At 33.8% G+C, this 23,299-nt stretch overlaps 1 long non-coding RNA gene across 16 annotated transcripts in view; it reads left to right on the top strand.

Annotated features, from left to right (window-relative positions):
- LOC119232498 (uncharacterized) overlaps window positions 1-23,299 on the top strand; it is a 134,889-nt gene that overhangs the window by 16,102 nt on the left and 95,488 nt on the right. For 12 of the 16 annotated variants that reach the window (XR_008549605.1, XR_008549616.1, XR_008549611.1 and 9 more), the window contains exon 2: window positions 17,327-17,415. This is a non-coding gene — a long non-coding RNA (uncharacterized LOC119232498). Of the gene's footprint in view, window positions 1-816; window positions 1,014-17,284; window positions 17,416-17,807; window positions 17,921-23,299 lie in introns of all 16 variants that reach the window. The other 4 variants (XR_008549613.1, XR_008549608.1, XR_008549604.1 and 1 more) reach the window with 4 other exon arrangements.

The raw sequence follows: 23,299 nt of genomic DNA, 5'->3' as shown, positions 1-23,299 counted from the left end.
AATATAATAAAAACAGGGCACCAGTGAGCTGTGGAACAACTTCAGACAGTCTAACAGACATTGTAATTAAAGTGTCCAACATAGGGCAGGTCATGGGGTAGAATGTATTTGAACTAAAGTCATTATTTAATCACTTAACACTAAAAAAATTGAGATACTTATTTTTCTGCCTCAGAGTTTCCAGTTTGTTTTCTTTCTGTATCTTCTAAATTCTGTCTACATTATGTGTGTAGTTTTTCAAGCTAGGAAGTAATTTTGTATCATTGACTGTTAATTCCATCCTCTCTGTCATTTATGAGTCTTTTTGACTGTTTGATTTTTCTCCAGATAATAAGTCATGTCTTACTTGCTTTTTTTGCATCCTTATTAATATTTCACTTCATGTCAGATATTATAATATTACCTTATTGCATGTTTGGATGGTGTTGCGTTCTTTCCAAAAATACTGACATTTATCTAGCATCAGGTAAGTAATCTGTGAATCTGCTTGATAGTTTTGAGGCCTATGTTTTGCTTTGTGATAATTGTATCAGGTGTAGTTTTGCTTTAATCCTACAACTAGAATGTTACTTTTAGGAGTCTGTACTGAATGCCCTGAGTGTTGAACAAAGACTCTCCACACTGCCTTGCTGTAACTTGTATACACCCCTCAGTCCTATGTAACCCTGATAATTGTCTATCTTATGCATGCCAGCCTAATGGATTCTCATTCACACCTGTGCAGATTCATACTCAGCAATAGATTTAATGTGACTCTTAGGCAGATTTCTGGAGCTACAACTCTGTGCCATTCTTTTTTCATATTCCTTCCCACAGATTCTAGCCACTTTAGCCTCCCGAAGCAATGACTTCTGTCATCTCATTTTAGCAAGAATGATGTGCCCTGCTTGAGAGTCTCTTCTTGGGTCACAATCCAGAATATGCCTCCAGGCAGAAAGCCAGGGAAATCATCTTGCCCATCTTGTTCATTTCCTTTTGTCATGGATAACAGCCCTCGGCTACCAGTTTCTAAGGTCTGAAAACAAATCTTTCCTATGTTTTATGTAGTTCTCTAGTTGTTTGTAGTACAAGGAAATGTCCAGAATCAGTTACTCTCATGGTGAGAAACAGAATTTAAATTTTTTTAAAAACTAACTTTTGTATAGAAAATAAAGTAAAAGTACAATTTTCTGGATATCAACAGAAAGCAGCAATTAAAAAGACACAATAGTTTTATGAATGACATGAAAAAAAAAAACTATAGAGTCACATATTCAACTTTACCTGTGTCATACAAATTTCTGTGTAATGAAAGGCTGTGCTGACCAGGAGAAATGACAGCACTATTTTGTTTTCATTCCAAATAGCCTTTCATGATGTCCTGATTGTTTTTGTTCTCTCTCTGTCTTCTGGTGCTTTCAAGAATATATACAATATAATTATCTCTCTTGTTTTATATGTAGGAGGAGGAGGGTATGGAGAAAGATCTAATATAGTAAGGAAACCCTTGACAGCCTCTAACACTTAAATTTGAAAAACTAATAGGTCGTTGTGCCAGGGACCATGAATAGCAATTCTGGTTTTGGTAATTAATTGGCACTCCATTGCTTACCTACCAGCAAACAACATAAAAGAGGAACTAGGTAACAGGCATAGTTTAATGTTAGTGGTTTTCAGTTAAAAAAAAAAAAATAGGTTCCTAGGTACTGAAATATGAGTTTAAGTTAGAGTAAAAAAAAAAAACAGCAGAAATTCTTCCTTGTTATAGAGAATATCTGTTTAGGCAACTAAAGTTTTTTGGTTTTTGGCTTTTTTTCCCATCCCATTTGGGTTTAAGTGGCATGAGTTCTATAAGTTTGACAATCTCAAAAAGGAAATTTTGATTTTACCTTTCTCTTACATTTTCATTTAGAACGTGATTTTGTAAACACTGGCTACACTTAGAATGACTTGTGGATGTGGATGTCTGTTTTTAAATATACTTTTGTCTTGACCTCTTCCTTTTGGAGAATCTGACTTAGTTGAACTAGAGTGAGGCTCACGGATGAATACTTTCAATCCCTTGATAACTCTGAAAATTAAAAAGTTTGAGAGATACTCAAGTTATGTTTCACAAACCAATAATATACTGGCATCAACCAAAAACTTTTCTGAAATATGGAATTTCAAGACCTGCCCCAGACCTACTAAATCAAAATCTATATTTTAGCACTCTCCACAGATGATTCATATGCACACTTACATTTTAGAACATTCTTTACTTGACAAAGATGTATTTCTTTCCTAAAGAAAACATGAATGTAAATGGTAGAACATTTAGACCTGTGATAATCCCAAATTGGGCCTAGCACCAGAATTACATACTCTTAGAAAAAAAAAAATACAGATTCCCAGACCCTGGTCCAACACTTCTTATTAAACTCACAGCATAAAGCATGAAGCTTGGGCATCTATATGTGTATTATATCTTATATGGTTTTGAAAATTAGAGATGTTTGGGAAATAAAGTAAAATCTGACTGTATACTTTTTAACAATTTCCAGCTGCTGAAAGTCCTAGCCAAAGAAAGAAATAAATGCTATCAAAAACCCATAACTAATGCCATTCTATATATTTTTAAGACAGAGATCGATGGTATTATGGCAAAATCAATTTGAGATAAATTTCACAGAGTTTTTTTCCTCAAAGCTTTATGGTTTGTGTGTTTTTGCAGTGAGAATGTTTTGTAACGAGGAAAAATATATGTCCCTGTGTCACTTAAGGATTCTCTCTGTTTAGAATTTTAGGCCATTTCTCTGCAATGCAGGAGCCAGTCAAATAGAAACTGGAGAGTGAAATGGGAAATTGACAGGAAACTGAAAGAAGACTGACAGGTGTAGTGGGTTTGTGAATTGTGTAATGCTGAACAAGCCATTTTGCAACACAAAAAAAGAGAACATTTAAAACTAGTTAAGTTAGGGCCTCCCCTAGTGGCACTGAAGGTTGAGCACCACGCTGTGAAGCTGTCTGCAGCCTCTGCAGTGCAGGTTCCATCCCTGCCGGCCAGGGAGGGTCCCACATGGCGCGGCAGACCTCTCCTGTCTCGCCCGCTTCTCCCCTCAGCAGTGTATTTCAGTCAGTCTGCCTGTTCTGTTCCCCACTCTGTCTCTGGTGAATCCTGTCACCCTCCTATACCTCTGGCCTATACCCCAGTTCTTGTATAAATAAATAAATAAATAAATCTTTACAACTAGTTAAGTTAGTTATGAGGTTTTTAACTAAGTCAAAACTTATGAGTATCTTTGACTACTTTTAATAATATAGAGACTGTCAAAAATTTATCACATGTTAAATCCTAGGCATCTCAATCATGGAGCCTGAAAAATACTTAGCTGAATAGGTAGAGATAGATGAAAATAAACCAAAATGGACAGACTTTCACCATGTAATTACTTTTTTGTAAAAGTCTTAAATACTTCTTTTTAAAGTTTAGATTTATAAATAATTGAGTAGAAATCATGAATACTCTGCTTTCGTATGTCTCTTTAATCAGTGTATACAGACACAGAAAATGAGATTGGAATTTAGGAGGCCAGGCATTGAGACCCAGTAAGCTCATTTAAAACTTAACATTTCTGAGTTCAGCCTCCTCATCTCTAAACTGGAAAAAAAAATGGTACCTCTCTTATTGGGACAACCAGGTATGCCTGTACCTTATCTTATTTATGGACAGCAATCTAAGGACACTGGTAAAATGCTTTGCTAGAAACTCAAAGGCCTTATAGACTATGAAAAGATTTTTGGATTTTTATGAAAAAGCAATGGGAAGCTATTTGAAAGCTTTTAAGTGGGAGGAGAACACTATTAATAAAGCAAAAGAATGAAAATAATCCAAATGTCCATAAATAAATGACTTTTAATAGATTATATCTAAATAGATATATGGATAGATTCCTTAAATGGAATACTATGTAGCTCTAAAAAGGAATGGAGATCATCTTTATAACTCCTATAGCATGATATCTAGCATAAATTGTAAAGTAAAAAAAAAAAACATAGTGTAGAAAAATGTATTCAGTGCTCTATCATTCATCTTTAAAAAAGAGGGAAACCACAAATGCATATTCATGCACAGAAATATGCCTGTATTGAAAAAAAAGAATAAATTACAAAGTAATTTTAAAAATAGGTTACTTAGAAGGGGAGAAAGAGACTACAGTGAGGTGAGTTGGCGTGAAAGTAAGACTTCACTGCACTCAGCTTTCCAGTTTTGATTTTATAATTATGTCATTGTTTTAATGATAACAAAAAATAAAATTTAGCAGAAAGAGATCTTTAAGAATTGAAAGCAAAATGAAGCAAATGTAAATAACTGCATATTAGGGTATTAGACTACACAAATAGGCATTATGTTAGGTGATTTTTTAAACAGTAATTTACACATCTCCAATGGGGTACAGTCTAAGTACAAAAACACTACAAAGATCTTAAAACATGTGTAGTGACAATGTTGTTATTCTAGGCTGTGTGGGTATGTGGGAGGCGGATATGTGATATGTGTTTATATTTGACAAACAAATCATTGATAGACATACATATGCATACATATTAGGATGAGCAAAAGTGTATGTACCACTTTTGCTAGGGTCAAATATTTGCACCATAAGAGAAAATATATGAAATATAACACTAATGAATTTTAATTAATATTGAAATTGGAAATTTGAGTTGTGAAGTCAGGTATGTTTTTCCTTAAATTTTTTTTTTTTTTGCTAAGATCTATCCAATGAGAAAGGCTAGAAACATTGACCAACATAGAAGGCATAAGCATCACTATCCCTTAAACTACAGTCTGTTAAGTATCACTTCTCACTTAAAATTAACCAGCAGGTTTTGGAAAATTGACTGCTTTGGGGTGTGGGGTAAGAAATTCATAAGAGCATAGAAAATCTCATCATGCCAGAAAAAGTGGAAACATTTGAGTTACGTCATCAAAGTTTAGGATCCAGTTTAAAGTAGTTCAACTGGCCAAAAAAGGGACCATTTGAATTATCATCATCATCATCATCATAGATATATATTTAAAATGTTATAAATATGTCAAAATCTATGGCTTATGAATAATACCCAATGAGACACACACTCACACACACACACACACACACACACACACACACACACACACACATATCTTCTACAAGAAGTCCTAAAGCCAAAACCAACAAAGAAATGAATGAGAACAGAATAAAACAAGGAATAAAATCACAAAAAAAGACAAACAAAATGGCTAGTACAGATGCCAACATATCAATATTAGCTAAATGTAAATGGATTAAACTCATCAATAAAAAGACACAGAGTAGCAGGCTGGATTAAAAAACAAAATCCAACCTTCGGCTGTCTCCAGGACACACATTTAACCACAAAAGATAAACATAGACTGAAAGCAAAAGGTTGGAAAATAAATCCTACAAGCAAATGGACCAAAAAAGAAGGCAGGAACAGCCATACTTATATCAGATGAAATAGACTTCAAATTAAAAATACATATACCCATCACTTTGAAGGATGCTATAAAACCAACCCATTCTTGTAGTATTCTATAATGAGAAAGACTTCCCATTTATCCTGCATTTCTCATACAAAATCACTTCAGTGTTAAGAGGCAGCTAATGAGGAAAATTGCTTCTTACAGGCGTATTTCAGGAAATAAATGAAAATAAAAGTAGAATTAAAAATTAACCATTTTGTAATCTTTAACAAAACAATGCATTTAGACTATGATCATCAATAGCTAAATCGAATTTAATTATGTGTCATGAACATTACCATGAATATAAGAGACTGACAATATCTTAAACTACCAAATACTTTCAACATTTCTAAAAGAACATCAGTGATTATATGACTTTGCTGTGTTGCACTAGGAAATACAATTATCACATAAGAACTATTCTTGCCAAGACATGAACATGAGTCTCACCGAGTACCTAATCTAACTTCTCTGATTCAGAAAACGTGTGTTTCAGAGGAAAATGTTTAAAGTTGTTATGCTAGAAGATGTGCAATTATAAAAGATCAGAATTGAAGGCACTACGCAGATTACTTGTTGGTCCCCTTCAACAGATAAATTGGAAGAAAGGAGAAAAGGGGAGCATATAAATTAAAATGAGACAAAAATAATGAATGAAATACCTGTGGGAAAGTGGTTTGGAATTAAAGGTGTTTTAGGGTAGTGAAAATTTGAAAACTGAATAAATATTTGATGTTGTAAAATCATTTATAAAATAGTCAGAAATAAATTTGAAGTAGTCACCAATTCACCAAAAGGAATATGATTTCTTGAATTTGCCTCAAAGTGTTTCAGTGTGTGTTCAGGGAAGAAAACCACATGAAAATAGTGTAATTAAAATAGTCAATTATTTTTTCATCTTGATCATGGCTACCTGGAGAGTCACTGCTTTATTCTTTCTACTTTTGAAAATGTTTGAGGTTTTTCATGATAACAGCATTTTAAAAAAAAATATGTCTGTGAAGATCTCACATTTAGAAAATTTCGAAGCGAGACATCAGTAGGATATGGTAGTGAGACAGGAAAGAATCCGTGGTGGCTTAAGCTGAAAAGTGGCAACAAAGATTGAAAACTGGGTAGATATGTTTTTTTACTGAAGTTGAGAAGACTGGGAGTGTGGCAGTCACATGGAAATTTGAGGAGGGATGTAAGAGTTCTGTTTGTGGCATTTTAAGTCTAAGGCTTATCTAAACACATCCAACTGAAGACAGAGCACAGGGACATATCAGTCCTGGAGATACACATTAAAGAAGCATCAGCATACAGATCATGTTCAAAGGTATAGGGAGATAAGAACACCTACAGAGAAAAGAGAAGCATAAAAGAAAAGCCACATAGAGTCCTGGAGGAACAGAAACATTAGGTGTCCTGTAGCGCAGAAGGAACAAAAGAACCAGGGAACTGTTAGGGTGGAGAATGAAAGCCAGAGATGTAGCCCAGTTTTCTTGTTTGAATTGAGTTATATTTTACAACTCATTTATAGAAGTGTTTTAATAACTGGATTTACTAATGAGCCCTACAAAGGCAATGTACCACACAAGTGTCTATTAAATGATACATAATAAAACTCTTACAAGCAAAACTAACTAAAGAAGTCTTTTGGAATGTGACTTAGAATTTTATCAGTCGTACTTTGATAACTTGATAGGAAAGCTGAATGTGACAGAAATAGATCCCATTGGGGTACGTATATATTTGTATGCCACTTACCTATAGTCTAAACCAATAATTGTGAAGGCGTTGAACACTGAATTTCCCTGAATTCAGCAAGAACTGATTAACCCATTTAGAAAGAGCTGAACCTATCTTTATATGTAGCTAATTATGTTCTAATGCATACATTCAGCAATGCCATGAGGCTGTCCATCTGTAAACTGCCAGAAATAAGCTGTCCAAATTCAGAGACCAGCTTATTTTAAGGTTTAAAAATGACACTGATTTAAAGATTGCGCTGGCTGTTTTTGATAAATTGTAAGTTGAAACAATTACATTAATGTTGCACATTAATGCCAATGCTCTTTCTAAAAAGATAAAAGAAAATAAAATAGTAATTGCCTTTAACTCAGATGTGTTAAGACATAAAGAGTGATTCTGATTCTGAAAGTTAGTTGATGACCACCTTAAAAGTGTTGCCCAAGAATAAAGAGGGTGGAAAAGAAAACGTTAACCATCACCCTCACTGGGTGAATAACTTCCAGAGTAAGAGGTTCCAAGAATTGGGGGGGAAAGTCATTTTTAAAGTAGTCTTCTGCAGTCATCTCTTTACCAAGAGTTGATAAAAATAGCAAAGAAATAGGGACACAGTTCAAAAGTTAGTAGGATAGTCAATTTGTACCAATGATCCAAGTGGGAATAAGACTGAACCAAAGACAGGAAAGAATGATCAACGGGAAGCCCAGGAAACAGAAGAAAGCATAGACCGTGAAGCAAGGCAGAAGAGAACTAATTTTAAGAATTCTGAGACTTTTCTAGAGGAGTCTTTTCTAGCATGGTCCCTCAGGGGCCTCGGAGGACCTGGTGCTAATGGCAAGTCCGTTGCTCTCTCTGGGCCACCAGCCAGGTTGGACCAATTTGTTCTCTTATGGCCTTTTACTTTTTCCATTCTCTCTCCTGCCCCCCTTCACCCCACCTTGCCTTTCAGGACTAACATTTTCTAGTGCTTCCCAAATGGAAAAATATGTAGATGGTTTCATTCTTTCTCAATCTATACCATACTTTCAATCTAACTCCAATAAAGCACCCTCTATTTTCAGCACCACAAGGGGTGGAAATGAGGTTCTAGAACTCTAAGTCATACAATAGTCAATCACTGTTTGTAATGGATAATAATTTTAAAACAGCTTTGACTTTCTTTTTCATTTTAAATAAAAGTTGATTTGCAATAGGTAGATCTAACCTGAATCTACTGAGTCCTGTATTTTTAAACAGTTCTCATATTTTCTTTGTTTCTTTTTATAACACATGCTGAGTGGGAATGGATCAGGGCCAGTCCTAAAATACAGGACTGGGCAGCTCTTGGAATTTAAAAGAAGTACAGTCACAGCAAAGTTTCTATTAGGATATGCATAAAACTAGAGAAAAATATTAATTTATTATTTTTGATGTTTTATTCACAGAAAGACAAGTTTTAAATGCCTGCAAATAAATCAAAATAGGGAAAATTTCTGGATTGAATAAACATTGCAAAAAAAACAGTGAAATTTTTCCAACTTACAAACTATTCACCTGAAAGTTCCCCAAAGAGAACTCAAAATCAGCAATAATTGTTCTTTGAAAAAAAAAAATCTCATGAGTTATAACAATTCACAGTGCAAAATAAATGACTGGTTCAATATACAAAATAGTTTTACTTTGAATTTACTGGACCTAGTCAAGTTATTCCTGACACTTAATTTCATTGAAGTTATTACAGCATAGACTAATTTTTAAGTGGTGAAAGAAATGATAACCCATGCTCCTGAGTAATATCTGGCAAGAAGATGTGCAAATATTCATAAATCAGAGCCAAAGAGGTTTGAAAAAAAAAAAAACATTGCAAAGGGAACTTACACTGTTTTTAAACAAATTAATGTTGTCAGGTGGTGTTTCATAGCTGCAAAGGGGACAGTGCAGAACTTTCAGTCTTGAATTTAAGACCCTTAGGTTACCAGGACTGACAGACTAATGCTGAAACAATTCATTCAAACAAGCCATCATGAACCTCACATGGGCACTAAGACCCCATCAGAACACAGTGCCACAAACAAGCTGGTGTTGTCAAATTGTAGGTAACCTGGCAAGGTTTTTAGTTCTCTAATGCTTTTGCTTCCACACAGGAAACTGTAAAAATAGGAGCTCTTGGATGCATTAGAGACCTTTCTCCTCTCACTGAATAACACTTTATTTTGCTTCATACAGTGATCCAAGCATTGCCACTTTGCTCCCATTGCAGCTTTTCCTATATAACACTATTTTTTTTTCAGATGCATCCACCTAAATAGTCCAAATCTGCCCATATTAACATCTGAGCAACAACTCTGGGAGGATTTTCACCCTGACCTTTCCTTTCCCTGACACAATCTCTATCATACTTTCCATTTCCAGGTTTGTTTTTAATATCATAGGAGAAGATGTTGCTGGGCCAGCCAACAGCTTTGCCTTTGGGTTTCTTCTTTCAACTCTAGAAATCATTCCTCTTCTAACAATGGATAGAGTGAAAAGCCTGTGAGAGTACAGGCTTCAATGTATTGAATTTTTTTTCTGTTCATTGTAGTGTGCAGGTATAGAAAGATATAATATAGGTTCACAAGCAAAACTGTATTGGTTAAAAATCTGCATTTTTCTACAGAATTTTCTACAAATTTGAAAGTTCAAGGATTCCTTTCCTCCCTTCTTTGTACACATACTTCAAAATTATACATAGATAATTTAAACTTTGTTGAAAGTATGGAAGTTAGAAATATACATTATTAAAAGACACAACAAAATGAGAGAACATTCCCTACTCTAGAACTGGGAGAATTAACATTGGTAAAAATGTTCATTTTACCAAAGACAATATGCAGATTAAATGTAATCCCTATCAGTTTCAATGGAATTCTTCAAAGAAATAGAACATACATTACTGCAGTTGATATGGAACCACTAAAGACCATGAATAGCCAAACTGATGACAATAAGAACATAGATACCAACCTCCCAGACTTCAAACTGTTATACAAAGCTATAGTTATCAAAACAGTAGAATATTGGAATAAAAAGTAACACACACACCAAGGACTAGAAGTAAGATCTTAAAAATAATTGCACACTTATTTGGATAGGATAAGCCAATAATATACAATAGAAAAAGATAAGTCTCTCTAACAAATGGTATTGGGGCTGCAAAATAATGAAACTGGGCCACTCTCACTCAGTACAAATAGTGCTCATTCTAGCACTACTCAGAGTAACCAAGGTATGGAAGCAACCTAAGTGCCTAACAACCAATGAGTAGATAAAGAAGATGTGCTATATACAAGGGAATACTACTAAGCATAAAATCTTGCATAAAATCTTTACTAAGCATAAAATCTTTGTAACAACATAGATGAAATTAGAGGACATTTCTCTAAGCAAAATATGTCAATGTGAGAACAAATAGTGTTCACTCATGTGTGTGGAGTGAACACTATTTTTGTTCACTCATGTGTGGCATATAGAGGAAGAAAAAAAGTACAGAGAAATTAAATCACAAAAATCTGACTGTAGAATTCAGACTACCAGGAGAGGTAGGTTGTGTGTATAGGGAGAAATGGGAAGGGTCCCAATGGACAATGGTGTCAGATTTTTGATGCTTTGGTGGAGGGTAGGTGTGGCAATGTACATCTGAAGAGGTGTGAAACTGTATCTCTAAATCATACAGTGTTATAAATCAATATTACCCCTTTAAAAAATACCAAAAAATTAAAAGAATTATATTTCATTATAGTTAATTGAGAACTGCTTCTTTATGAGTTCCACTATTAACTAACACACAGTAAAAAGAAATGGGGGTGGGGGGGTGAACCTAGAATTAACATAAATATCCATCTATAGCAGACCGGTTAAATAAATGGTTATACCCACATGTAAAATACTATGCAATATAAAGATGTAATGTGCTATATCTTCTCTTAATAAAATATTTCAAAACATATTAAATAATAAACCAAAGGAACAGAATAGAATGTATAGTTTGTTGTGTATTGTAGAAATAATTATTTATGTATTTAATGCACATATAATCTAGTGTATGCATCGAAAGTATGTAAAAAGATGCATAAGGCACTATTCAGTAACTTGGGAAATATAGGGAAAATCGATTGTGTGCAAACTGAAATTTTTCATCTCAATTCCTACTTCCGTTTTTCATAATTTTTATATTAAAATATTCATTAAAGAGAAAGCTTATCTCGGTCTTCTGAACATTCTGACATCCAGCTCAATTCCATCTTATTGGAAATGGTGGTATACACAGTATATATTGTGGTATCATGGAAAAAATCCAGAATATTAGATTTTAGTCAACATGTCATTTTATACTTGCTTCATCTGTAAAATGTGAAAAAGTAATTCTATCTATCTGAGCTTTCATTTAGTACTCAATGCTGAGAAGGAAATCATAGATGAATGTACCTTATGAATTTGAGGGGCTACAATATACATCTGTAAAATTTTGTGATGTATAAGTCATGTTCACTTTCAGATCTCACATCAGTTGAACTAGACTTTTTCCCAGTAGTTTCAAATTTGTAATAATTATGTACTTTTCAGTGGGAAGCTATATTCCACTATAATCTGAAGCATACGAAGAATCATAATCACAAGCATATGCCTAATCTCCTATAGTAAATTTCGTTAATAGGTATATAAATTAATAAGTTTTGTTAATTAAAAAACTAGTTAATAGATAATGCTTTGTAATAATTCTCCCATATTTTTTCTTCTTACCTACTTATAATAATAATAAAAGATGTCATTTACTAAAAACAAAATATGGTCCAAAAATTTGATGTTGTTACATTGGTTAATTATTTCTTAGATCACATTTCTAGGAAATTATTGTTAGTATCATTGTATAGGTCAAGAACATGAGACCAGGTGATGCTAATTTTGTTTTTCTAGGCCAGACATAGATGGTGTGAAGTCTAATCTGACTCAAATCTGCCTAAAGCCAAAGTCTAAATTTTTCCCATCTTAAGATATCAGGCACTATATTAGCTTAAATCAAATTATAACTCAAATCAATCTTTCCACCCTTCATTTCCTGTTAAACACCACTCATGGTATTGTTTACACTAAGGACACTGATCACTATTTTTAGTGGAATTATAAATTGGTACCAACTTATGGAACTCAATTTGGTAATAATTTTAGGTGTATTTTCATACTCTATGCACCAGATTTTTGTGATTTTTACCTTGTGTTCACACCAAATATTCAAATAAGTTACAACTCTGTACTCAAGGATCTAACATTTGTACTATCATATACAATAGTATGTATAAGAGAAAAAGTCAAAAGAAAGTCACATGTTCAACACAAATGACTAAATGCATAAATCATTTTTGTACTTAGTTATGTATAGAATAATAGGCAACTTTTAAAATCATTTATATGTGAAACAATGATATTGGGAAAAGTTCATGATGCTGTAGTGTTAAGCGGAAAATATGCATGGGTATAAAATCTTTTAAAATAGAGGACTGCTAAGAAAAATCAAATTTATGAGACTAAGAACAGCAGTTGTTTCTGTTTTCCTCTTAATATTGTGATATGTATTTAATATTTACAAAAGGAAATGTATTTTTTCTTGAATAAAGACTTTTAAAATAAAATGAACAATATTAATCATGTCACATCTTTATCACTCTTAGATTGTCATACCTTTTAAGTTTAAGCATGCAATTATGCCACTACCTCTAAGGAACAAAATGAAACCAAAACCAAGTATAATGTGTAAAATCTTTTTCTTATGCTGGTTAACTATTGGTATACTTTGCTCGTGGAAACTAGATATTTCTACTGCTACATTACTTTTATAAATATTTCTAAGAACCATCTAAAAAAAGTGTTGACATAATAACTCTAAATGCCTAAGGTGACTTCCATTTTTAAAAACAGAGCAATATTAATTCACTTTGTTGAACTTCAGTATACTTCGATAAATTCACCTTTGTGGCTTTGAGCACATATGCAAGCAGACTTAAAACATACAATGTTTGGGCCTCCCTGGTGGCATAGCGGCTGAGCGCTGGGTTGCAAAGCTGCCCGCAGCCTCTGCAGCACTGGTTAGATCCCCAGCTGTTCCCTGGCCACCGGAGGAGGGTCCCACACGGCGCACAGACCTCTCCTGCCACCTACTGCTCCCCTCAGCAGTGTGCTTTGGTCCTTCTGCCTGCTCTGCTCCCTGCTCTGGCTCTGGTGAATTCTCTCACCCTCCCGCGCTTCTGACTGTACCCAGTGCTTGTATAAATAAATAAATAAATCTTTAAAAAAAAGATATTTAAAAAAAACATATAATGCTTTGATCTTGCACTGTTGTGTCAAAGGTGTGGAACATTTCAGTTTCAAAGATACTGCCAGGATATCCAAAGATAATGCAATTTATACATACTCTCATGGGTAAAATATGAGAGTGTTTCCCACATCCTGTTAGCATCTGATATCAACCTTCTAAATGTTTGAAATGAAACTTGTATTTATATTTTAATTGAAATTGTATTTATAATTTGTATTTATTATTGTATTTATAATTTAATTGAAATGAAACTTGTGTTTATATTTATATAAATAAACTTGTATTTATATTTATATTTATATTTTAATTGTACCCAATAGTGAAATTTAATAGTGGAAATGGTTTATCATAGTTTTACCAGTCTAAAAATACATGTGTAATTTTTATGTGACTACCCCCTTTCTCGTTTTGTTTGTCATTTTTGATTGTTTTGATTATTGGTCAAAATAAAAGGAGGTGGGGTGTAAACTCCTCAGATCCTCTCCCCAGTAATAAGAAGTAGCTTCCTAACTATGACATTTCTTTGCAAAGAAGGCCACATCCTCAGCATCTTTTAACCTCAGAGACTGCGGTGACCAGACCGTGAAGTAACGATAAGAATCTGTGCCCTGTGGTCCTGCCTGCAAGGGAACTTGGCTGTGAATAGAGGCCAATGAGAAGAGGCCTGGGACAGAGGAAAGGGAGGTCACCCAGGAGTCAAAGGGAGGGTTGGAGCAACCATCTGAAAGTTAATCCATCCTGAATCTAAGCAGAATCTAAGCAACAAAACTATTCAGGGTTTTCAAAGTACTTAAAGGGCCAAGCTCACTACAGAAAGGACAGACTTGATTTAAAGGAACAGAGTGATTTTAAAGGACAGTCGAATCTAAACTTACAGCTTTGGCCGGAAGAACAAGAGAAAAAGGAAGCAGACACCCTTAACAACTGGGTTGTAAAAGAGAAGAGAAGAAAAAGGGATAAGTTTTTAAGGTCTCAGCATGCCAAAGAGAACCCCCAAATTGGAAATATCCCCAACCCCTACAAAATCAAGTAGATAAATATGGAAAAATATGAAACTGCTAAAGTTACTGGATTTTATTCAACTGATATAAAAAGTAGCATTAAGTTTGAAAGATTATAAAACTGTCCAAAAATCACAAAAACAAGCAAGAGGAAAATAATATCTATAAAGAACTGTGGCAGAAAATTATTAATTTTTACACAAATCAAGTAAGCCTCTCCCTTCTTCCCCCCATCCAAAATCAATGACTGTGAAGCCGAAGAAATGCTCAGTCTATATTCCATACAAAATTACATGTGCCTAAACATTTGAGAATATAACAAAACACTTTAAATCAGAAACTCAAAAACTAAGCACGGAAATGGGCAAAAAAAAAAAAAAAGGATATGAAATCAGGAAATCTTAAGAAAAAGAGACAAAAAAATCTCAGAAATAAAGGGTAAATTGCAAGTTGTTTAAGGGAGAGTAGACTCAAATGAAAATGAAATAAACCCAAAGGCAGAAAAGCAACTAAGGGAATAACACTGGTGTAAAGAAGTAAAACGAGATACAAAGAAAGTCATAGAGATCGCAGAGAGGCAGCAATCTGGTTAGCTAAGTGGTACTCATGAGAGAATGTCCGAGCAATTCTGGAACCACTTTGTGTGTCTTCTTGATTTGAACAAATTAGCAAAGCAATTGTATACAATTAGAGCCAATTGGAGAAAGAAGTTACAAATCAAAGGAACGGAGAGGCTAAAATAAATCCTGGGCTATTAGTTTGGAATCAGAAATATCAATGTAGAACTCATAGTTTTATGTGTGTGTATCCAGGTAGATAGTAAGTTAGGACTTTAGAGTCTCATATGACTTCTGTTTCTGTGTACATATGTATATATGTATATATATATGTACATATGTATATATGTATATATTTGTATATCTATATGTGTGGGCTTGTGTGTGTGTGTTTGTATATATACAATCCTTCTTTTCAACCCTTTACAAATGTTTAAAAAAATATTCTCAGCTCACTAGACACATGATTACATCTCTGGCAAATCCCGGCTTTAGGCCCAGAAGAGCCATCTGCTCTTGATCCATTAGTGAAAACCAATCACATCACCAAGAGGCAGGACAGCTAGGAAGTATGGTTGGCTGTCGTGCTCATTGAGAAAATGGGTTGGTCCACTTTTATGGGTCCTGCCATCAATGCCATTTTACTTCTCTGGAGCTTTCCTTCACCTTTATTTATCACTCGTTTTGGTCTTGATTTAGGTTAGGCTCCCTGGTTAAACATAGTACCTGAGGGTCCTAACATCCACGATACATTTTTTTACTACTAATTAGTGAAAGAGGAAATGATTTACTGGAATGTGGAGGGAATTACTATAATCCAAAAGGTTAGCCATGTTTCATGTTCTTTTTTCTTACTTATTTCAGTTATTGAAAGAGGACAATGAGCAGATCAATAGTTGAAAGAATGTACAAATCTTATGTCCAAAAGGGCACCAGCAGTGTTTTCTCCCAGGTGCGAGGAATGGACTCTAGTCAAGAGTGTCAATGAATTGGCTGATTTATCAGCTATGAACTTCTATTTTTGAATCTAAGAACCTGAGGGAAATGAACAGATTTTCTATAATTGTAACAAATAAATTTTCAGATACTTCTGAATTTAGCAATTGCAAAGGTTATATAAAAAATAGACTAATTTTAGATAATCATTTCAGTATATATAGGGATAGATTTCTATAACAAGAATCAGTTGGATTTTTATAAGTAAATATATATTTTAAAGGAATCGGTAAAGTATTAAATGCCTATTTCTGTTTGCTCACATCTTAGTCATTTCAAAGATGAAAGTAATTTTAAAGAATAGTAGTGGGACAATTACCAGAGGGGAAAATATTTGGAAAAAGTGACTATATGTTTGTTCTTTCAAAAAAATATATTTTTTTCTCCCATGGGAACAAATTTTTGCTGTATTTTGCTATGCTGTCACAAGGTACTTTGTATTTACCCTGCAATACACAATAAATGCCAACAGTATAATCTCCAAGGGAGATGGCTTTAATTCTGCCTCTGTTTCTAATTTTTTTCCCAGTCAGTTCTTGGTATATAGAAAGCCTGAGCTTTAATAATACAGGGCTGTAGAGGTATGAACATTTTACAGCTTTCTATTGTGAAACTGCAGAAAAAGCTTTAAGAAAAACATAGTTCAGTTTCTTCAGGCTGATTCTTTGCTATTCTCTGCTTTGAGAGTGTGAGCATTACTCAACTTTCCTTTCTAGGAAGGTCTTTGATGACTGAACTCATATTATCCTATACTGCTTGCCATCTATCCTTATGTAATCCTTTTTGGTATTAATTTGGTTACATCCTTAGTGAATCCTAAGATTTTCCTATCAGAGGTGCACAAGGACTGAGTCATAAAGATATTTATAATACTAGCATTTTCCACTGTGAAGATATAAGAATGAGATAGAAGATGAGGATTTCTTTTTCTTGTACAAGAAGCTTAAATTGAATCAATTGACATAGTTATCGTGCAGCAATAAATTTTCTTCCCATTCTGAAATTCTTATCAGTCACCACTCATCTCACTGGAAATACAACACATGCTTATCTACTGATCTAGTAGAATGAATGCCATGATTCTTTATTTGAGTGAAGTATTTGATGTTGTAAAATTTAAATTTCCAAAAATTCCTCTTTTTCTGAAATTGTCCTTAATTTTGTGTGCTTTTATGAACAGGTATACTCTTCATTGAATTTTTATGACCCTCTCTTCTTCCAGGAGATCACAAATTCCTCAAGAAAACACACATTTAACAATATGTCTTCCCAGAATATCTGGCAGCAATCCTTGCACATAATAAATATCCAGTAAGTATTTACTGAGTACATTCATTCTGAAAAAAGTAGATGGTATTTTCCTTAATTTATTACTTAAACTAAAGGTTTAGATATTTGAGATCATTTGAAGAATGTACAAATATATCATAAAAAGTAAATAAATAGACTTCCTTTTTGTGTTAGGTATGACCATCATGAACAAAAATTAAAATACTATTCTTAAGATTGGATAATATATTAATGACTCTAGCACCAATATCTGAGGTCTTAATGAAGCCTTTTTTTATGAAAATGGTACAAGCTCTGTATTCAGTTGCTGGCCATATTTCCCCTCACATTTCTCACAAATATTTACAGAATTTTTAAATGAATGAATAAATGTCATATTTAAAAATAAATCCATTTGGTCATTTTCTACCTAGTGGAGCTGGATTGCAAGCTCTGAAACCACCAGGTGCACCACTCCTGACTGGTGAGGTGACTGGCAAAATATGTTGTACCTTCTTCCTCAGAAGTGATTTGCTCAAAACCTCATGTAAGTGAAATAAACCAGACAGAAAAGACTGCACACCTGTGCTTATATGTGGAACCTTCAGAAAAAAGTCAAACTCATAGAGGCAGAGCAGATAAGTGGTTATCAAAGGCTGAAGACTGAGGGACATAGGATAGGATAGTAAAAGGTTTTTTCGAATCTCAAGCATGATGACTATAGTTATAACACTGTATTATATAACTGAAATTTTCTGAGACAGTAGAATTTAAATGTTCTCAGCCCCATATATGAATGTGTTAACCATGTGGATGGGAGAAAATTCATAATACATACATATATAAAATCATCACAATGTACATCTTAAATACATTTTAATTTTATTTGTCAATTATACCTCAATAAAGCGGGAAAAAATAAACCTATGAAGATGGATCTCAAAAGTCATTGAAATAAGATCTCATCATGGAATAAAACTGTAAAACTTGTCTCTTCAGTTCAATGGTCCAAGTTCAAATATTATTCTCACAGTGTTTCCCATCTCACTGCCTGGGAGATATTGGCAGCTCAAAGATACCAAAAATATTATCAAACCAAAAAGAAAAATCCCTCTAAAATAGAAGCCCAACCATATCAGTAGGCATATTCTGGGTCACTGAGTTTTGGACCTTCTCAACATGTATTCATTGATAATTCAAGCAAACTAATTTTAATTCTAACCACTGAAGTCACATCATGTTTTCCTGATTTTAAGTAGACCAGGGATGGCAGTTATATTCTAAGATGACCTTGCTACTTTAACAGATAGCCAAATGTATCTTTAAAAACCCTGAAGAACCACCAAATGGATAAAAGTGAAGCAAAGAGGTAGATCAAGAGAAAAATTTAATAAATTTAACATGATACATATGTCTCAAGACAAAGTTACCAGAAAACTTTGCTCAAATATAATGTTTTGTGAATTAAATTTGATTCAAATAAAGCATATTCCATGTTAATGTATATTATTTACATTTTAAGTGGATTTTTTTCCAATAAATTCTTTATTTCTGAAATAAGATAGATTCTAATATTGCAGGTGTTACACTAGCTGGCAATTCTATCCATGCACAGAGATACATGAAGCAGGTAGTCACAAGAAGCAGTTTCTAAAATCTCAGGATTTGACTGCATATTTGCAAGGGTGTACTTACTCTAGTGAATCTTGTAATATCAATGCTCCTTATATCTACATAGAATAGAGACCTTCATCATATTATCAGAGACATGAATTCCATCCACCTTTTAAAACTCCTGTAGCATATGAAGTTTTCTGTTCAAGGTTTCTATTTAAAGTCTTTTCTTTATTATGTTCCTACAGGGATTTCAAGGGCTGCTTCTAGATCTCTTTCTTCCTACTTCAGTTTTGAAAAATCCTACTGGGGTTTCTATTTTTGTATTACTTCACCAGATGTCCAAACCATTTAAGACATGGCCTCTAAATCCTTGACAGCTATTTGAGGGTGTCAGTATGTTCTCAATTCATTTCATTTTTTTTTTGTCTGAGCTTGTCCTGCCTTTTCCTACAGAAAGAATAAAACAAACACTTAAGGAGTGTCAACTGGGTGCAAGACAATGTGATAAGCAGCAGGGACAATAATAAGATCTGTTTCCCATCCCAAAATAATTAATGACACTAGAATAACTATAGACAAAGAGTAGTTATGAGAAAGTGCTATATAACAAGAATAATTTATATCACTACTAGTAATAGTAATAATAAATACAACATTTGCTGAGTATTACATATCACACTCTGAAGTAGGTCTGTCTAACTAAAAGTTGGTAGCTAGGTTTGACAGAGGACTTCAAACAGCAGCCCTTACATAAATCTGAAACTTAAAAGTCCAGGAAATCAAACAGGGTCTGGGTCAACTTCACGGGTGTGCAACCCATGTAGGCGCACAGGCCCCACTGGTTTAGTGTTCTTGAGGAACTATGTTGAATCCCTTAATAATCCTATCTGTATTTTTTTCCTCTTCTGCTCACCAAGCATTTTATCCATGTCTATCACAGTGTTAGATACATTGGATTGTATACTCTTACTTACATCCCCCCTGTCAACATATTTATCATTGTGTTCACCTACTACTGTGCCTGACATATAAGCACTCAATAAATGATTGCTGATTGTCACCTTACTTGAGTTGTCTGCAACATTTAGAGTTATTTATTGGCCATGGTCTTAAAACATACTCGCTCTTTGCTTTCTTTTTATTTTTTAATTTAAGCCATTTTTTCCTATTGTTTAAAAAAAATTATTGAGGGGACATGTACATGATTCAGAGAAATAGGTCACACCTCCTCAGACCCACCACCAAGGTACCATAATCCCTCTTTGATCCAACATTCACTCCCCCATCCCTGTGGTAAATCAATTCTACAATCTTATTGCTAATGTTTGTTTTGGTTTAGTTCTGTCTGTTCCTTTGTTTTGTTTCTCTGGATTCCACATATGAGTGATATCATCCAGTATTTGTTTTTCTCCTTCCGGTTTTTTTTTTTTTTAAATGATTTTCAGAAGTAAAATCCAATGGAAAATGGAGAGTAAGTATGAGCAGAGAAGATACTTATTGCCATTCCTTCCTGTCCCATTGGCATATAGCCTTTGGGAGACCCAAAGAATATAGAATCCAAGTGAATTCACCATGTATTTGAGTATAGTGAGGCTCAAAATTCACTATAAGCATATCTAAAACTAAGTAAGAGCATTGAGTGTCTGAGAAAGCTCATGCTTTCTGTTCAGACCAGACTTTGCTTCAAATGCAGAGAAAAAGACAATATCATTTTAAGAAAGGCAAAATTCCAAGGACTCCCACCATACCCTTTCTTGCTACCTTACTTCCCTGTAATTGTCCATCTGAGAAGGATGAAAAGGAAAAAATAGGAAACCATAGTTCCTTTTTGCTTTGAGTCTTTCTTTACTCAGCTGTAACCCAAAGGCAGATAGAGTTGGTAGAATGTGTTCTTACCCAGAATCTAAATAGAGATAATCGAGTTTGTTATGTTCGGCAAATCCATTCTTCTGTGAGTATCTAGGAGATACAAAATATGAGTTGTGTGATTTCATTAGTCATGCATATGAGAAAAAGACTGTCGAAAAATGATAGAAATTGAGAAAAGGCAGAGAGTGAAAGAGAGAGGGAGAAAAACTTCATCAGTGAATATATGCTAAGTAAAGTAGTAGAAGTAAAATGATATTAATATTTAAAAGATTGTCAAAAAAGATTGAAATTGAGAAAATGAAAGAGAGAGGGGAGAAGAACGTCATCAGTGAATATATGCTAAGTAAAATAGAAGTAAAATGATATTAATATTTAAGAGAATTAGTTAAAAAGAGCCTAGATGTTCATTTTCAAAGATTGAAAAATGTGGATTCACCCTAGCTATGTGACTTGTGCATATTAGTTATTTAAAATATTAATTCCTGTTTCACCGAATTTTTTCTAAGGATTATCAATAATGTGTCTAAGCTGCTTAACACAGTGTCTGATATGTGTTAGATATTAGTTCAGTAGTTTTTTTTAATTTTCATTTTAAGGCAAAACCAGTTTATTATTAATTTTTATAATTCTATTTTCTATTCATAGTAGTACTTTATTTTTCAACATAGTATTTTAAGTGAAACATACATGTAAACATCAATTCATCATCACAAATGAACACATTAATTCTAATAAATATCCTGATATATTAAAATTCTTATCAGCATGCATGTGAAGCTGGCAAATTTTAAAGCAATGCATTTCATTTTTATCTGAGAGAGTCTTAAACTACATCAAGGAGAGACTAATAGTCTTGAGATAATTCTTTCACATTTAAATGATCACATCTAGCAGCTTTGAATAATCCTTCTATTATATTAAATAACTTTTATCTCTATTGCTAACCTACTACCATTAAGATATCTTGAATTCATTTTATTTTTGTTCTCCATGTTCAGTGTAGTGCCATGTATAATTGTTAGGTCATATTGTACAAATCATATAAATATGTTTAATAATAGACTGAACTTAAAGTACCTCTCATGTAATTAATTTGAATAAAGCATCTCAGCATTTTGAAGAACTAAATAATTAAATAGGTCTGTATTATTATCCCCATTTTATAGATGGAATCATAGGTACAAAGATATTAAATAATTTTCTGGAGAACATAGATTTAGTCAATAGCAGGAATAAATTGTGAGTAATATTTAGAATTTGCATTAGGAGAAAAAGTTCAGCAGAAATTTCTGCTACATCTGTATTCTACATAGAAAACTAAATTGAAATCATTACTGCTCTCATTATTAATATTCATTCAGTATCAAAAATATGCAAGGTACTATAATATAAGAAATGAGATAAAACCCCCTAACCCCAGCCCAACTATATATCTAATCCTTCCAACTTATTGCTAGTACATCCAAATGGGTGTTTTATCACCTTAATTATTTTCAAGAAATTACATCAATAGCAAAGAATCCTGTGAGTTTAATTGCTAAAGATAATACATCTCATATTCGCTCAAGTAGTACTAACCTTGAAGATAGTATTGGGCCTCCTCGGTGGTGCAAGGGGTCAAGCACAGCACTGTGAAGCTATCCACAGCCTCTGCAGCACAAGTTCAATCCCCTGGTGGCTGGGAAGCTAACCCACATGGCACAGCAGACCTCTCCTGTCACTCTTGCTGCTCCCCTCAGCAGTGTATTTCGTCAGTCTGCCTGTTCTGTTCCCTGCTCTGTCTCTGGTGACTCCTCTCACCCCTCTCACCTCTGGCCTGTACCCCAGTTCTTGTATGTATAAATAAATAAATCTTTAAAAAAGGAAAATATAGTATTTGAAAATGCATGACATGTCTTTAAAAAAAGAAATAAGGACACCATCTAAAAGTTGAACAGCTCTATTAGTTAAGGCATTAATTTGGGTAGTGTTCACACACCAAGGGTAAATTTTAGTCATAATTGAAAAAAAAATTTGCTATATGTATGATATTTTATTAGCCACATTTCATTTTTTAGCAGTAATCCACACAAATACCAAGAAGTTTATATTATTCTAAATGTACAAGTGAGAAAAAAAGTCTCTGAAAAGTGAAAAAAAATATGCCTTAAGGACACATAGTTATATGGTAAATGACATAGTCTTTAGTCCAAGTAATTCTAGTTCTTTCTATTCCAATACACTAATTCTTATATTATTTTATATATTTTTTAAAAGATTTATTTTTATTTATACAAGAACTGGGGTACAGGCCAGAGATGTGGCATGGTGAGAGGATTCACCAGAGACAGAGTGGGGAGCAGAACAGGCAGACTGACTGGAGACACTGCTGAGGGTAGGAGCAGGCAAGGCAGGAGAGGTCTGCTGAGTCATGTGGGTATCTCCCTGGTGTGCCAGGAAT

This window comes from Talpa occidentalis, unplaced genomic scaffold (genome assembly GCF_014898055.3).
Source record: "Talpa occidentalis isolate TD23 unplaced genomic scaffold, MPIMG_talOcc4v2.1 talOcc4.7, whole genome shotgun sequence".
NCBI lineage: Eukaryota > Metazoa > Chordata > Mammalia > Eulipotyphla > Talpidae > Talpa > Talpa occidentalis.
The sequence above is the reverse complement of the archived record's forward strand: the minus strand, read 5'-3'. Positions and strand labels throughout refer to the sequence as shown.